At 41.2% G+C, this 18,645-nt stretch overlaps 1 pseudogene; it reads left to right on the top strand.

Moving 5' to 3' along the window:
• The first annotated feature begins 220 nt into the window (after window positions 1-220).
• Window positions 221-18,317, top strand: LOC122204010 (annotated as a pseudogene).
• The last annotated feature ends 328 nt before the right edge of the window (window positions 18,318-18,645 follow it).

Here is an 18,645-nt window from a genome sequence, read left to right as displayed (position 1 = left end):
CAGATTTTTACACAGCTGACCCCTCAACCTCCTGCCTCTGCTCAAATGTCACCTTCTCAGACAGGACTTCCCTACTCACCTTATCCAAATTTGCAAGCCCCTCCCCTGCCATGACACTCCATCACCTTGTCACGTGTTGGATTCTCCTAAAGCAAACACAGAGATGGAGTGTGTCGTGTAGAGGGGAAAGCAGGTGTGGATAAAAGACGGAAGAGAAACTATGACATCAGTTCAACATAGCTTCATCCACCCGGGCGACAAGCTCTGCGAGCAATATCGCCCACCAGTGCGTCTGGAGTCAGGAGGCAATGGCCAGGCCTTTGGACCCCACACCTCACTGAGGCACGGGATGCAGGTTGCCCTGGGAAATGTGTGAGCTTGGGCAAGGTGGCTCTCTGCAGCTCAGGCAGACCCTGAGGAGGAACAGGTGGGGACTATCTGCTGACCACTCTTCCTGCAGCTGCTCAGCAAGTCCTTCCTCGATGGGAGAGGTGGGTGGTACATCTCCATGTCTACAACACCCTTTATCCTGCTTTCTATTTTTTCCCAGTGCTTACCACCACCCAACATTGTATATAACCACATATTTGCTTGTCTCTTGTCTCTCTGTGCAGCTTTCCATGAGGTGTTCAAGGATACAGGTAATGGCTGTCTTGTTCTCATTTCCTGGAACAGTTCTTGGCACATAGCAGATACCCAGTAAATACTTGCTTAATCAATTAGTAAATGAATGAACGAACGTCCTCCATCGCTCCCAGTTCAACAGGAGAGACTGAACAAGTGAACAATTACATTTCAGTGGTGAGTACTGCTGATATCCTAGGTCAGTGGGTGGTATCTAACCAAGCCTGGGGTGGGGAGTGTCCACAGAAAGCTGTCTGATTCCAAGTCCGCTGCTATTTCCACTTATACCACGACAGGATGAGCAAGACAGATTCAGCCTTTATTGCACTCAGGGCTACCCCCTCATCTTGGTATGTTGCACATGGTACTTAACCATTTCATGTTTTTATCAAAAATTTTTTAATGTTTTGTTTATTTGTGTGAGAGAGAGACAGAGTATGAGCAGAGGAAGGGCAGTGAGAAGGAGACACAGAATCCAAAGCAGGCTCCAGGCTCTGAGCTGTCAGCACAGAGCCCGACATGGGGCTTGAACTATGAACCATGAGATCATGACCTGAGCCAAAGTCAGAGGTTTAACTGACTGAGCCACTCAGGTGCCCCACCATTTCATGTTTTTATATATTGCCTCTCCAACCACATTAGAACTTCTCTGAGCCTAGAGAGCACATCTTACACATCTTTTCTTTATCCAATTCAATGCAACCATGGTGGTTTGGGTACCACTGTCACCCCCTGAACCATTACTGAGTATATGAAAAGGGCCTTTAAGCATGAAGACAGCATGGCTGTGCCCAACCAGGTTTTCTAACCTCCAGTTTGGACATAAGATCTGTAAAAATAAAAACAGCTATTGCTTGGTGAGGACCATGTCCAACCAGATACTACGCCAAGCACTTTGCATACATCGCACCTGTCAATTATTATGGCAGCCTTGCAAGGTAGAGGCTTGAATATTGTCTCCATTTTACAGATAAAGAAACTGAGGCTCAAAGAGGGGAAAACATTTGCCCAAGGTCACACAGTCAATATGAGGTAGAGCTAATAGGCACACTTGAGCTGATGATGTTCTTAACCATGACACTGATCTTTTGGGGCTAATGAGACAGATTGCTTTAATTCAGCATAGAATCATAAAATCAGGGTGGTGAGCTCAACATCTCCATCAGCCTGAAGTCACCAGGGTTTCTGTGTTTCTGTAGGGAGCAGAACCAATGACCACTCAGCCATATTCGTTCTCATCTCTGTAACAATTCCAGATATCTTTGCTCAGGTGTCAGTTGTGTCCTCATCAGAAGCTGTCCCCATCATTAAGCTGTCTCCCAAAGAGATTCATGTGATAGCATGAAGGTTAGTGATTGTATCCAGATCCTTACAAACAATGGAAACCTGGCTCTTTCAACACACCGAGAGAGGTATCATCCCTCTGGGTTAGACTCACATTAGCCACACTTTGAGACTGATGTATAAACCAGATGACAACGTATTCATTTGCAAAGAGAGATTACTACTGTAGAGATTGGTTCTGAAAAGCTATGCAACCAGTATTTTCTCTCCTGGTAAGAAGACCAGCCTGGGGAAATAAATAAGAATATGGTTTCTTGATGAATAAAATTGGGACAAGGAGAGATGGATGCATTCATTTAGTCTTTAGTGGCAATAGACTGAAATGGCTGGAAACCAGCATCTCATGGAAAGGATAATTCAGATGGAATCATCACTGTCACAAGTCGACTGGCAACAATATCTGTATCTATCTTGTGGTAAAGATTTTTGGTTGCTGCCAAAAGGCCACTGTCAACCTCCTTCCCCATGGCTGTTTCAACACTATAGAGATTGGATAAACATACATTCACTTTCCTTGGAACTAAGGGTAATCAACTCTGGCTAATGAGACATAATGGTAAGTCATCTGGGGGGCTTCTGGAAAGGTATCTGGCTTCTTAGTGAAGGTACAGAGGCAAGAGAAGAGCTCACAAGTACTAACTCTTTCCCCCTCTTTCTGCTTTAAATGTGGATGTGATATTTGGGGCTGTAGCAGCCATCTTGTATCCATGAGGAAGATGAAAAGCCAATTTACTAAGGATTATAGAATAAAAAGGAAGAAAGAGAGATCATTGACAATGCTGTTGACCTACTACACCAAAACTGAAACTTCCAACATCCAGAATTTCTATTAAGGAAGTTCATTAAATGTCTTTATTGCTTAAGCCATTATTGTTTCAGTTATCTGTTGCACTATTACAAATCACCCCAAAAGTTAGTGGCTTAAAACAACCACCATTTATTACTTGTCGTGATTCTGTGAGTTGACCAGCCTCAGCAGGGTGGTTATTCTACTCCATTTGGGGCTGACTGTGGCGGCGATCATCTGGAGGTTCAACTGGAAGGAATGCTCAAAGCAGCCCGTTTGCATGACTGGCAGTCTGCTAACAGCTCAGCCTCTCTCCCTATGGCTTGGGTTTTCCACAGCGTGGCAGCTGGGCTCCAAAAGGGAGTCTTCCAAGTGTGCAAAGTAGAAGCTGCAGATCTTTCACAGCTGAGCATTTGGAAATTACACGATACCACTTCTACTTCATTCCATCTTTTTGAAACAAGTCACCAGGTGAGCCTGGATTCAAGGGGAAAGAGAGCCTGCCTCTTAATGGGAGGATGGAAAGGAAGTTTCAGCCACCTTTAATTGACCATAGTTATCACTCTGATTTTCCACAACTTGCAGCTGAAAGCAGTTCTCTAAACCTAGCCTTGCCCCTGGAACAAGAGATATTCAAAGATCAAGACTCACTCTCCACTGAAACAAGCTGTAGTGATTGCATTCAAGGTTGGCATTTGCAACTCCGTCCTCCAGGCTTCTGTGGCAGATCGTGATGGACACAGCCTTTCTTTAAAATATGTTAATAAGTTCAATCACATGACAGACAAGTCTTGCTGGCCTAGCCATCCTATCTCTTTAACATGACTTTGCATTGCTCTGCTTCGATCTATAATATATTGACTTCATGGTGTCACTCTCAAAAAGCAATCTTCACTCCCTATACTTTCCAAGTGCTCGAGAAAACATTGCTGTGGCCCCCTACACCTGGCATCAATCTTCATCAAGATCCTTGCCCTGTGTGCCTCACAGGGTTGTTGAAAGAATCAGTTGCGATGAGAGCTGGAACAGTACCTTGAAGTGGTTACCAGGGATTACTGTTATCATAATCAAATAAGCATGTTGTGTCAGCTATGGCTGTTTTGGTAACAAGTGACATAAAGCCCAATTTAAACTAGCTTAGCAAACAGGAGAAATGCTGGCTGGGAGTCTGAGGGAGTCTTGCCAGTTTCAGGCATGGCAGGATCCAGCAGCTCAAACATCGTCAGCAGGACCTGCCTGATCTCCTGCAGGCTGCTTCATTTCTCAACAAGAGAGTTGCAAGCAGCTTCAGGTGCACATCTTGCTGGGTGTGCTTTCCCTAACTCTTTACCCAGAGGTCCTTCTCCTCAATGTTACTGGCCCAAGTTGGGCAATGTGCCCATCCCTTAACCAATCCTTATGGCTGAGGGCACGTAATGAGCTGCCTGGCCAGGGCCTGGGTCACATGACGACTCTAGATCTGATGGGATCAGTTTGACCCAAATTGTATGGACTGAGAAAATGTGGGGTACTGTTACCACAAGAAGGACAAATAGCTGCCCAGTGTACATGACATGGTGGAAGACCATTAGGTGAGGAGTCTGGAATCTGAGTTATCACCTTTGTCCTGCTGGATGACTCACTCTTGCTCCTGAAGCTTGCATTTGGCCCATCATGACCTCAGGGATTCTATGTTGTGTCGATTTACTATCGGGTCATCATGGTATCTGACTAAATCTGACTATATTCCTTAGAGATTCCTGAGAGTGAATCTGATTAGTATACCTCATGTCCTTTTTATAAAGTCTACATCCTTGGCCAGGCTACGGAACAGCTACCCCTGTGTCATGGGCCACCACCAGTCTAATAACCGATGGTTGGGAAAAGACGACGCGTGGCATAAAACATGGCTAACTTAGCAGGTACACCATGAGTGAGCAGGGAACACAGATGTGACAACAAGCAGGGAAATGGAGTCATCATGGCAAGAAGCATAAGGGAAGACTGTGCAGCTCCATGAGAGACAGGGGGGACTCTCCCTGCCCTCCACCCCCAAAAGAAAATCGATCCTGGTCTTAGAAGACCTGTAGAATGACTCACTTAATACTGAGCCCAAATTTTCATAGCAAATCATGGGAGAAAAAAGGGCTTTGATTTGGAACTTTAGCTTGAAAAATGAAACTGAGCTTACCAACATAACAAAATTTAGGCTACCATTTCAACTATGCATGAATTCTTGTGAAGAACAAAAAATGTATTAAGTAGTGAGTTTTTTTCGTGTAATTTTTGTGACAAAATCCTTCACTTCAGGTTTGGTTTTCACAGTATGATAGCAAAAAGGTCATTTAAAAAATATTCAAGGGCTTCACCAATTTTTTCCTAAGGCCTGCTAGAATCTTTTGATATTTAAATCTTTCTCTTTTGAAGTGCTCACCGAGTCACTTTCCTTGTCGTTTTTTTTTTTTTTTCTTCAACTGTTAACTCTTTTGGGGTTGATATGATATTCAAAATATTGAATAACCAGTGTGATACAGGCATCAACCGACCAGAACAGTGGCCACAACAGCCGGTGTGGTGGACCCTGGGAGGTCCAGCTGAATATGGCTCTAAGACCACCTGATTCTCTCGGGTCGTCTGTGATTCTTCTGTTCTTTAAGCATGTCTCAGCACCACTTTGATCAGGAATCCCACATCTTGGGCAAGATTTTCAATTGACCACTTGCTGCTGGATTACACTGCATATGCACCAGGGTCAGACATTTGGTGAAAGACTGATTCTCTTTGACAGTATTTCTTGGTTGGAAGGACCAGCAATCCATTCAAGGGCATTCAAAATTCAGGGGGTCCTTCACAGAGACTGAACCACCAGGAAGCTGCCATGGCAGAAAAGGATTCATGCTAGGGATGATAACTTAATCATTAAAAAAGCGTTAATAACTGAAATTGTATAATTATTGAAAAAAAATGAAATGACAAACTTCTGCTTTTCTGCACAACTTCATCACCTCATGGACTCAGATGATAGATACACAGTGACAAAGACCCCTGAATTCTATTTGTGAACTGGCTTGAATGGATTGCCCTTTCTTGCACCCACAGAGTCCTAACAAAGACCAGCAGGATTTACAAGTTTGGGTCACCATTGGTTTCAACAGAACTATCAGAACTACATGGAAAAAATACGATGACCATGTATTAGTCTCATACTTTCTGAATCTGTTTCCTAATGAAACATTCAAATATCAGCCTGCATTTCAAACTAGAAATCCTATTTGTAAAATTCAGGACAGATCTCTTACTCAGCGGTAGACTTTATGCCCCCAATTCAGATAGCAGGCTTGCCTTGCTAATCGCAGAACAGAACACATCATGAACACACAGGAGTGGAGAAGCAGATGAACTGAGGAATTTCTTGACTGTGTCCTCTTGTGAGACTTTGGCGTTCTGATCCTTAGCCTCAGGAGTCAGGGCTGGGGTGGGCCCAGGCCGCTGGGTGTTTTTCTGCCCCCAATTTTGAGGAACAACAGCAATTACTTCATGTTCTGCAATGTTAATTAACTGGAATGGGTCAAAGGCTCACCCAGATCAGAAACAGTTCCGAAAATGGACTCGTGAATTCTGCAGACTGTGAATTTTCCTTAATTAACATATTAACATACTTCCTTCCCATGCCTCAAGCCAGAGTTTTTCAGTCTTGGAAATAGAAAAGCAGGAGGATCTAGTGGTCACTGGCTCTCCAGCATAGTGATAAAAAGCTGAGGTTTTGCAGCTAGACAAATATGGATATCAATCTTGGTTCTGTTCCCTGCTAATTGCATGTTCTTGGATAAATGCACTTAGCCTGTGTGGACCTCAGTTTTCTCATCTGTAAAATGAGGAAAATAATAGCATCTATCTCATGGGGTTGTTGTGTTAGGTATGAGGTGCTTCTAAGGTCTGACACATCACATATGTCCAAAAATTATGAATTTGACCCAGTGGTAGACAATCCTTTTTTTTCCCCTACCAAATGTTCATTACTCTTCCCTGTAGTAATAGTTCTTTGGGTTTCCTTTGAGTAACCACTCCTCCTCTCTAGAGTGGTTCAAGGGGTACTAAATAAATCCACCGTGAGTTCAAGGCTGAATCTGTATGAATTTTCTAGGGCTGCATAGACTAGGTAGCTTAACAACAGAGACTTTCTCATGGTTTTGGAAGTCTGAGGTCACGGCAGTGGCAGGGCTGAGCTCTCCTGAGACTTCTCTCCCTGACTTGCTGATATACTTCCTCTCCCTGTGTCTTCGTGGAGTCTACCCTCTGTGGGTCTGTGTCATAATTTCCTCTTCTAATGAGGACTCCAGTCATGCTGGATTAGGGCCCACTCATATGACCTCCTTTAACCTTAATTACCTCTTTAAAGGCCCTGTCTCCAAATACATTCACCTTAAGAGGTCCTAGGGCTCAGGATCTCAACATATGAATTTGGGGGAGTCACAATTCAGCCATAACAACTTGTAACCGAGATCTGGCCAGAAAACTCTCCTCCCCCTAATCAGAATGATTGATTCAATCCTAGACATTTTTTTAAACTTAAGTACAGAGAATTTCTTCATCTTCAAGGTGTGTGTTGCAAAGACAACGTGGAATGGAGCTGCTGTGGTCACCATGTGGAAAAGGTCAACACAGAAGAAAACATAAAAGAGAAATGGAAAGAGAAAGACTGAGTCCTGAAATCATCTGAGCCTCTGGATCCTGCTGCACCTAGAGCTCCCTTTGACAGTTCACTCACAGAACCCACTAAAATCCGCTTTTGTGGCTTGAGCCAGTTGGGAGTTGAGTTTCTATCACTTGCAACCAAAGAAGTCTTGACATGCATGCCCCTACTTATTTTTTTTAATGTTTATTTATTTTTGAAGTGGGGGGGAAGGAGCAGGGAGAGGGAGACAGAACATCCAAAGTGGCTCCGTGCTGACAGCAGAGAGCCCAATGTGGGGCTCAAACTCACAAACCATGAGATCACGAACTGTGCTGAAGCTGGACGCTTAACCAATTGAGCCACCCAGGCGCCTTAGCCCCTACTCAATTATTAAGGAGCTTGTAGAGCCCAAGTAAATAGAATGGGAGAGGATTGAGGAACAGAGCTGGAAAGTAGAGGAATATTTACAGAAATTAGGCAGGTAACCATAACCATTAAATGCAGGAATCAGGGTAGATTTAATAACAGATGTATATTCCTTTAACCTAGCCTAATGTAAGAATATTTGACTCTGCATGGTAGTTAAGACAAGGAGTTCTTCACTAAGCCATAGACTTCTCAAAGACAGCAATATTGTCTCATTCAGATGCAGTGTAGCTCTGGTGCCCAGCATGAAACAGGCACACAAAAAATATCTGTGGACTTGGATGAGCTTACTAAGAAATCTTTTGCACTTTATGGTTCAATATAGACATCCTTTAAATAATGGATTTGGCATAGTATTATATCTGCATTCACTGTTGAAGAGTTACATTGATAATCATAGAGCAGCCAAGTATTAATTTTAACAATGTCTAATAACTCAGAGAAGAAACTCTCAAGTGGGTCCCCTCACCATTAGCTGACCTGTAACTGGCCCCTTCTTTACCCATCAACTGCATTATAATTCTCTGTTGCAACATGGAACTACTTGGCGCCCATTACAGCCCCTTGTGAAAGGGGTTTGGATGGGAAAAGAGGAGAATGTGTCTTTATGACACTGGATAACAGCATGGAGTGGGCAGTGTGACCTTGCTGTATTTGGATTACTGCACCACTGGAGAAGAACACTGAACTTCGGGTTTCTATCTGAGTTTTGACTCTGAGTTTCTATCAAGCTGCTGGTAACCTGCCTGTCCTCCTCTCTGGAGAGAGATTACTCCTTACCCTGGAAAGGAAGTAAATGTCTCTGGCACATGGAGCTTATCTCTAAGTTTACCACCTCCGAATATAAGCAAATATCTTCCAGGAAGAGGACAGAACTTACTCATCCTGGGATGTCTCCAGGAAGAGAGAAGGTCTCTACCTTTGGTTTGCTATTCAATCATTCCTAAACAAAGACCATTTGAGAACCCAAGAAATCCAGGGAGAATTGTCTCCCAACAAATACATGTTGAGATGATGCAGGGAAGGAATCTAGATTCCTGAGTCACCAGATGGAGGATAGCCTTCCCCAACCCATGACCAAGGCTTTCTCTTACCAAGAAATATACTTTCGTGATGCTCAACCACTTGGTCTTGTCTATTATGGCAGCTAAGGTTAACTATCTTGACTAATAAAGATGACTTTAATGTACACCAGACAAATTATACTTGCATGAGAAAGAAGAGAGTTAGATAATATGTAGTAAGTTCCAAATGATAAGGATGGGGATGGGATTTGGGAGTGGGCAGAAGATTATGAAGAAGTCTTCATCTTACTAGTGATAGACTAAAAGAAAACAGAATTTGAAAGACAAGCCACAGTTGTCCAGGGACGCACCCCCCAGTCTCTGCACACCCAAATGTCATCAGCAGCCCCCCTCCCCACTCTCGTGCATGAACATTACAGTGAGCCAAAGCTGTGAATGACTTTCACACCAGTTTAGAGCTTTTCAGATCATCTTAAGCTCAATTACAGCTAAACCAATAATATACCCCAAACATCATTATTGGAGAATCACCAACCAGGCCTGCTAATTGTATTTGCAGCTTCTTCATCATATTAGTCAAGTCATAAGTGCAGCATGCTCTTCCCAGAGGATAACCGTTCACAAGGCCAATTTCCTTAGGATGAGACTTTCATATCACATCAGTTTGAACTAATGTGTCTCGGGAAATAAACTGTCAGATCAATAACATCTGAAACCAGAAAATATTGGTGGCAAATAGCAGAGTACAGCCTGCAGTTCAGACCAATATGATCCTTACCTGACACTTGGAAGCTGTCATGACTCGGAAGCTTTGGGGCTTTCCAAGGGGTCAATTTGGAGATGCTGTTCACATTCCCTGGCAAGACACAAGGAAGCTTCATTATAATACTTTGTGACCTTTTCCTCAGAGGCTCACCATATCATTACTAACCTGAAAAAAGCAAACATTTATTAAGCCCTTCTGTGTTCCAGGCTTGATGCCTTGAGCAGCGTATGTAATGATAAGCAGTCTTTATGGAAGTCCACAAAGGAGTTCAAATTCTAGATCTAAAACTTCGTAAAGGCAAGTTTCCTTACTTCTCTGAGTCTCAGTTTCCAAATCTGTACAATATGAAATAACAATAACTACTTTCCAGGGCTGTTTTAGTGATTGAAGAGAAGGTATGGGTTGTGCCCACTGTAGTGCATAGCACACAATAGGTGCTCAATAAATAATAGTTATTGCTATGACTCTAGGTACTTCTTTGTAACTGAAGTTAAACAAATTAATGTTTCCTCCTCAAGTGGGCCATTTGAGGGAAGTTTACCCACCAATCTAGATTGACTCACATAATCTTTCCAGGGAAATATAAAAGGCATGCCATTCTGTTTTTGAAGTAACAGAAAAAAACTGTCAGCTTCTCTTCTTGATGTTTTCCTATATTTTCAGAAAAAAGCCCTTGACATAACCTAGCATTCTATGAGTATCAGATAAAGATTGAAAAGTCAGTAAAGAAATACAAAAAGCATGGAAGGCTGAGAAGTATTTAACAATCCAGAGTCGGGGTTCCTTTTGAACCAGTAAGTCCTGGGATTGAATTCTAGATCAGGCACTTAGCAAAGATGTGACTTTAGGAAAATAACAGAATTTCTGAGCCATGGTTTACTCAATGCAAGACAGCAACACTGTCTGCCTCCAGGAGGTAAGGTCAAAACTAAATAAGGTGATAAATAGTCAAACTTTAGTGACTGTTAATTCTCATCCCCTCCTTCTCATCTCCTATCATTACAAGCTTCAAGTTAATTCAGTAAATGTGTATTGGGCACTATGATGGACACTGGTGATACCGTGTAAATGACACTGACAAGGTCACTGTCTTCATGGCTCCAACCACATTCTGGAGGGGAAAAGATAAATTACTCAGCCAATCCCACAAATCAATGGAAAATTACATTTGTGAGGAGAGCTAAAAAGAAATGATGTAGGGCATTAATGAGAGTTCTCTAAAACCACCTGGCTGAGGCATTAAGCAAGGCCTCCCTGAAGAAGATCTCTCTCTCTCTTGCCCATTCTGGGTTGTAAGCATATTTCCTAATGGGGACAGGACAGAAAGTGGCACTGAGGCGGTAAGCTAGGGCCCAAGTCATGCTGGGCTTTACAGGGTAAACTGCAGGGCCACCATGTTGCACAGCCACGGGAGACACCAATTAACTGAACACACAGCCTGTTTTGCAAGACCAGCAGCCTTGGGAAGCAACATGCAGAAAAGAGAAACCATAAATAAAATGCAGAGTGTGTAAGAGAAAGCATTCAGAAGAAAACAATTATGGAACCTTCAAGTGCACCTGTGATGGAGTAATAGAGCAGACCAACATTCCCACCACATAAAACCAGAAAAGCCAGATCGAACACAAACACACAAAAATTCTATTTGAAAGCCCCAGGGTGCCTCCAAGACTTGCTGTACAAAAATCCTGGAAAGAAAGGAAGTTCAGTGAGATGCACCTGACATTGGGCACATCACCTTTTCCCTTGGGGGCACTGATGACTCTTAAGCATCATGGGGAGAGAAGCTCAGAAGCAGGGCAGAGGGCAGCTGCTAAAAGGCATAGAAGCCATCAGAGTGGTTAGGATGCTTCAGGAGGGCAGGAGACAAAAACTAGTATTCGGGGATGTCAGAACAGCTAGGAGTTGAAGGTCCAAAACAATTCCTTCCCAGGAAAGGAAGTAATGAGAAGTGATCCAAAAACACTGTGCCAATTTTCCCCCATTTGTGCTGTATTAGGTAAGCAGTCTAGAATGAAAGCAACGATACGAGACCTGACTTCTCAACGGACTTGATAGAAGCAAAAAGGCAATGAAAGGAGATGATGTCCAAGTTAGAATTCTACACATCCTGAAAGTGTGTGAATTCTACACATCCTTCGAGGAGGAAAGTGAAATAAAGATATTTTCAAATACATTAAAAAGGACAGAATTTGCCACCAGAAGATACAAGTGAAATAAACAATACTAAAGAGGGCTCTATAGGCAAAAGGAATATGATCCCAGACAGAAATGTAGGAAAGACTAATGAGCAACAGAAAAAATATGTATGAGGTAAATCTAAATGAATATGGAAAATATTAATAAGAATTCCCTGTGGGATTTTTTTCCACTTTATTTATTTTAGAGAGAGTGAGCATGAGCAGGGAAGGGGCAGAGGGAGAGGGGGAGGGAGCTAGAGAGAGAGACAGAGAGACAGAGAGACAGAGAGAGAGACAGAGAGAGAGAGAGAGAGAGTGAGGGAGAGAGAGGGAGAATCTCAAACAGGCTCCAGGTTCAGCACAGAGCCCGATGCAGGGCTCAATCCCACAACCTTGGGATCATGACTTGAGCCAAAATCAAAAGTGGGGACACTCAACTAACTGAGTCACCCAGGTGCCCATCCTATGGTTTCTTAAGTGCATGCAAATTTAAGTGAATACAATTAAAAACACAAAAGGCAGAAAGAAGATAGAGTATAATAAGCCCTAGAATTTCTGGCAAGTGGTAAAAATACTAATTTACATTAGACTCAAATAAACAAAGAAGGAATGTCTTAATTTCCAGAGTAATTACTAAAATAAGGTATAAGTAATAAGTTAATAAAAGAAAAACTGGTTTAATTTAAAAGTTTTTTTTGATTGGTCCAAATTAAGATTAAAAAGGGGGAAGGGGAGTAGAAATAGAAAGAATAGTAGTATTATAGATATAAAACCAAATATATCAGTGATTATATTACATGTAAATAGACCAAATATTCCAATTAATAGACCTACTGTGTCAGACTATATCAGAATGAAACAGTTATATGCTGCTCATATGAGATACACCCTAAACATAAGGACACAAAAAGGTTGAAAGTAAAAGGAAGAAAAAAAAATAAAACACTAACTAAAAGAAAGGCAATATAGTTATACTAATATCAAATCAAGTGAACTTGAAGGCAAGATGCATAACTAGATATAAAGAGGAAAACTCCAGGGGCGCCTGGGTGGCTCAGTCGGTTAAGCGGCCGACTTCGGCTCAGGTCATGATCTCGCGGTCCGTGAGTTCGAGCCCCGTGTCAGGCTCTGTGCTGACAGCTCAGAGCCTGGAGCCTCTTTCGGATTCTGTGTCTCCCTCTCTCTGACCCTCCCCCGTTCATGCTCTGTCTCTCTCTGTCTCAAAAATAAATAAACGTTAAAAAAAAAAAAAAAGAGGAAAACTCCAGTAAAAAGGTTAATCCACCAGGAAGATATAACAATTTTATATTCGTAAGCACGTAATAGCATACTTTCAAAATATACAAATCAAAAATCTAAAAAGAAAAGTAGACAAATCCATAATAGTAGAATATTTTAACAACCTCTCTCAGGAGCTAATAGAACAAGCAGACAAAAAAATTGGTAGGAGTATAAAGATCTAAGCAACATGATTAATGAACTTGACTTGTTTGACATTGGACTGTTTAGCAAGAGACTGGACACAGCTTTAAAAAAAACGTGGGGGGGGGGGCACCTGGGTGGCTCAGTCGGTTGAACATTTGACTTCAACCCAGGTCATGATTCTCACTCTGTGGGTTTGAGCCCCGCGGTGGGCTCTGTGCTGACAGCTCGGAGCCTGGAGCCTGCTTTGGATCCTGTATGTGTGTGTCTCTCTCTGCCCCTCCCCTGCTTGCACTCTGTCTCTCTGTCTCCCAAAAATAAATAAATATTAAAAAAAAAAAAAAGGATTAATGAAACGGGATAAGTCAGTGGAAAACATCCACTGCACCCAATGATAATAGAAGACACATTCTTTCTAGTGCACACGGAACATTGGCCCAAAATGACTAGAAAACTGGGTCATAAGACAAATGGAAACAAATAGCAAAGATGAATATCATTCAGAATATATATTCTTACTACAATGTAATTATGGAGGAATCAATAATGATAACTTAAAAATCTTTTAAAGGCTGCTCAGAAATTAAGAAAAAAAGTCACAAGGGGCACCTGGGTGGCTCCATCAGTTAAGTTCCAACTTCGGCTCAAGGCATGATCTCGGGGTTTGTGAGTTCAAGCCTCACATCAGGCCCTCTGGTGTCAGCAGAGAGCCCATTTGGATCCTCCCTCCCCCTCTCTCCCTGCCCCCCACCTCGTTCTCTCTCTCTCCCTCTCTCTCTCTCTCTCTCTCTCTCTCAAAAATGAATATTTTTTAAAAAGGAAAAAAATCACAAAGGAAATTAGGAATACTTTATTAGGAATAAGATAGCAGAAAGTATGGAAAGTAGCTAATGCCCTGTTAAACAAACACTTAAGGCTTGAAATGGATCTCCCAGAAAAGAAACAAGGATGTTAATCAATAATATAAATATCCATCTCAAGAAGTTAAAAAAAGAACAATAAATCAACTCAAGAAACTAGGAGGAAGAAAATAATGGAGATAAAACCAAAAATCAATGAAATAAAAAGAAAACTTACAATAGAGAAAATCAAGAAAACTCAAAATCGGTTCTTCAAAATGGCTAATAAAAATTGATAAGTGCCAAGTAAGATCTTATGGGCATTGAAAAGATAATATTATTTTTAATCTTACCATCTTTAATATTAAGGATAGAGTACTATAAACAACATTATGCCAAAAGAATTTGACAATTTAGATGGGACCATACAAGCTAGAAGAACACACCCTACCAAAACTGACACAAAGAAAAATAAAAAATCTGAATATTTCTGTATCTATTAAAGACATTGAATCTGTAATTAACACTCCCACAAAGAAATCTCCAGGCCCAGGTATCTTCACTGGTGAATTCTTCCAAGCGTTTAAAAGAGATGTAACGCTGACATACACAACCTCTACTAGGAAATATAAAAAAGATGAAACATTTCTCGATTCATTTTTTGAGGTCAGCATGACCTTGCTACAAACACCCAGATACCAAAACCTGACAAGTAAATTACAAGAAAAGAAAATTACAGTCCAATCTCTTTCACATACCCGGATACAAAACTCCTAAACAAAATATTGTGAAATCAAATGCAGTACTTACATAAAAAGGATGTTATATCGTGACCAACTTTGGTTTATCCCAAGAGTACAAAGTTTGTTTTATGTCTGAAATCACTAAGACCCTCCATATTAATGGAACAAAGGACCAAAAAAAAAAAAAAAAAAAAAATTTAAAAAAAAAGTTCCTCTCAATAGTTGAGGAAAAGCATTTGAAAAGAGTCAAATACTCACTTATTGCTTAATTTTAACAATCTAAGTCAGTTTTGATAAGGAATAGCTACGAAACAACCAAAGCCATCATACATAATGGTGACATATTGAAAATGTCTTCTCTGAGTCTGGGAATGAGTTAAGGATGCCCATTTCCACCACTGCTACCCACCACATCTCAAGTCCTGCAGAACCAGCTGTTCGGCCCATGCCTCTGGCAACTTCCTCCTCCTTCCCTCTACCCAGGTAAAACCACTCCTGCAGGTCAGCTGCAGCCACACCATCCTGTTCTCCATCATTAATGGACTGTATGTTTCCATGGCAGCCACACCTCCAAAGGGTCCAAATCTCAGCCTTGGCAATGAGGAGGGGGCGTCCTTCTAAGTTTCCAAGTGTCTTCACTTATTCACTGCCTTCTCCAGTCGCTCTTCTGTGCTCTTTATTTTTTTTTTTAACGTTTATTTATTTTTGAGACAGAGACAGAGCATGAATAGGGGAGGGGCAGAGAGAGAGGGAGACACAGAATCTGAAGCAGGCTCCAGGCTCTGAGCCACCAGCCCAGAGCCCGACACGGGGCTCGAACCCACGGACCGCGAGATCGTGACCTGAGCCGAAGTCGGCCGCTTAACCGACTGAGCCACCCAGGCGCCCCTCTTCTGTGCTCTTTAGAGTTACCCTCTACCCTCTGAACTAGCTACCCACCTTTTTACTAGTTGTACTAGCTAACACATTTTCATATTAACTTTCCCCTGTTCAAATTACTGGCCTGGTTTCTGTCTCTTCACTGAACCCTGACTGATAAGAGACGTAAATAAATGCAGAAATAAATAATGTTCATGGATTAGAAGACTCAACATTGTAAAGTCATTCTCCCTAAATCAGGCTACAGATTTAACAAAACCCCAGTCAAAATCCCAACAGGTTTCTTTTTTTGTTGGAATTGATATGTTAATTCTATAATTTACATGGAAATAACAAGGGTCCAAGACTATCCGTGACAATCTTGATGATGTCAAGATTGGAAAATTCAAGCTTCCAGATGTTAAGAATTATGATAGGGGCGCCTGGCAGGCTCAGTGGAAGAGTCCATGACTCCTGATCTCAGGTTTGTGAGTTCACGCACCAAGTTGGGTGTAGAGATTAAATAAATAAATAAAAACTTTAGAAAACAATTATGATAAAGCTACAATAATTAAGACAGTGGGGTAATGGTGCAAGGTGAAACAAAGAGCTCAGTGGAAGAGAATACAGAGTCCAGAAACATACCTATAATATGTTTCTGGAACTTTTCATCACCCCAAGATTTACCTTGATTTGCCCTGATTTGCCCTGATTTACCCTGATTTACGAGAGACATTATTGAAGTGCAGTAGGGAAAGACATTATTTTTGAAAACTCAGTTGATGGAAATCCACACTGGGGTGGGGGGAAGCATCTTGCCTCACAAATTACATACAATAATAAATTCCAGGTGGATGGTAGACTTAAATGTAGAGGTACAACAATAAAGCTTTCTGAAAGACAAACCTAGAATAGGTGAAGATTGTTTCCACAGGACCTATAAGACACTTTCCAATTTAAATTATCCTTAAATTTGATGTCATTAAAATTAGGAACTTCTGTTCATTAAATTCACCAACAAGATATTGAGGAACTGCTAAACTGTTTTCCTCAGTGGCTGTGCCTACCAGGAATATACAAAGTTTCCAATTTCTTCACATCCTCACCAGCACTTGTTTTTCCCTTTCATTATTTGTTTTTCTTTCTTTCTATTATGGTCATCCAAGTGGATGTGCAATGGTATCTCCTTACGGTTTTGATTCACATTTCCCTAATGACTCACAAAAGAACTGAGTACTAATCCATGCTACAACTTAGATAAACCTAAAAACCAGTATGCTAAGTGAAAGCAGCCAGACACACTAGGTCACATATTGTATGATTCTATTTATAGGAAATGTACAAAACAGACAATCTATACAGACAGAAAGTAGATTAGTTATTGGCAGGGAAGGGGGGGGGGATGAAGAATGGGGAGTGGCTGCTTAATAGATTTCCTCTTGGAGTGAAGACAAGTTCTAGAACCAGATGGTGGTGATATGCTTAAGCAACATAATAAATGCACATGAAGACACTCAACTGTATGCTTTAAAACAGTAAAAATAATAAATTATATGTATTTGTATTTTCCACAATTAAAAAAACAAAACGAAACACCTCAACAAGAAGAAAATGAAGGGGCAAACAGAGTAGGGGAAGATATCTGCAATACCCAAAACTACAAAAGCCTCATAGCCAGAATATACACAAATATACAAATTGACAAAAGAGACAGCCCAGTTTTTTCAAATGGGCAAAAAACTTGAACAGGCACCTCACAAAGAATATATAATCAGGAAATACAAAGTGCTCAATATCATTATTCATTAGGGAAATGCAAATGAAAATTTCAGTAAGACACCACTGTATACATGCCAAAATAGTTTAATCCTTTTAAAATGACAATATCAAGTGTTGTTAAAGAAACAGAGTAACTACAATTCTCCTTCACTATAAGTGTAATGAAAATTGATACATTCACTTTGGAAAAGTGTTTGGCATCATCTAAAATAGCTGAACATACACATACCCTATCATCCAGCAAATCCACTCCTCAAAATAGCCCCAAACCAGAAACAACCCAAATGTCCATCAGCAGCATGAAGAAATACATTGTGATATATTCTAGAACGGAATATTATGGAGCATTAAGAATAAATTACAGCGGTTAACTGACACCACCACACTGCCATGGTTACCTAATGCCAGCGCCTCTAGCTCACTGAGCTCCAGACAAAAAAGAGGGTAAGGTCTCTACACCAGGGCTTGTACAAAGCAGTCTGCCTATAAATCTACTGGTGATAAAGCACCGAGGAAGCAACTAGCTACAAAAGCCACTCGTAAGAGTGCACCCTCTACTGGAGGGGTGAAGAAACCTCATCGTAACTGGCCTGGTACTGTGGCACTCCACAAAATAAGACATTATCAGAAGTCCACTGAACTTCTGCTCTGCAAACATCCTTTCCAGCATCTGGTGCAAGAAATTGCTCAGGACTTCAAAACAGATCTGTGCTTCCAAAGCACAGCTACTGGTGCTTTATAGGAGGCAAGTGAGGCCTTCTGGTGGGCCTTTTTGAAGACACCAACCTGCGTGCTACCCATGCCAAACATGTAACAATTATGCCAAAAGCCACGCAGCTAGCATGCCACATACGTGGAGAACATGCTTAAGAATCCACTATGATGGAAAACATTTCATTCTTTAAAAAAAAAAAAAATTCTCTTCTTCCAGTTATTGGTAGTTCTGGATGTTAGATATTTTTTTCCCATGGAGTCAAAAGGTACCAAAGTATATGATTCCAAGTGGAAAAATAGGGGACAGAAATCAGGTATTGGCAGTTTTTCCATTTTCATTTTCCATGAATTTTTAATATAAACGCGGGGACATAAAGCATTAATGCAAGTCAAAATGTTTCAGTTAACACGTTTCAGCAGTTCAACTTTATAACAATTATAAATAAACCTCTATATTTTTCTAGAAAAAAAGAGAATAAACCAA

This window comes from Panthera leo, chromosome D3, assembly GCF_018350215.1.
Source record: "Panthera leo isolate Ple1 chromosome D3, P.leo_Ple1_pat1.1, whole genome shotgun sequence".
NCBI lineage: Eukaryota > Metazoa > Chordata > Mammalia > Carnivora > Felidae > Panthera > Panthera leo.
Note: the sequence above shows the minus strand (reverse complement) of the source record. Positions and strands in the feature narration are given on the sequence as shown.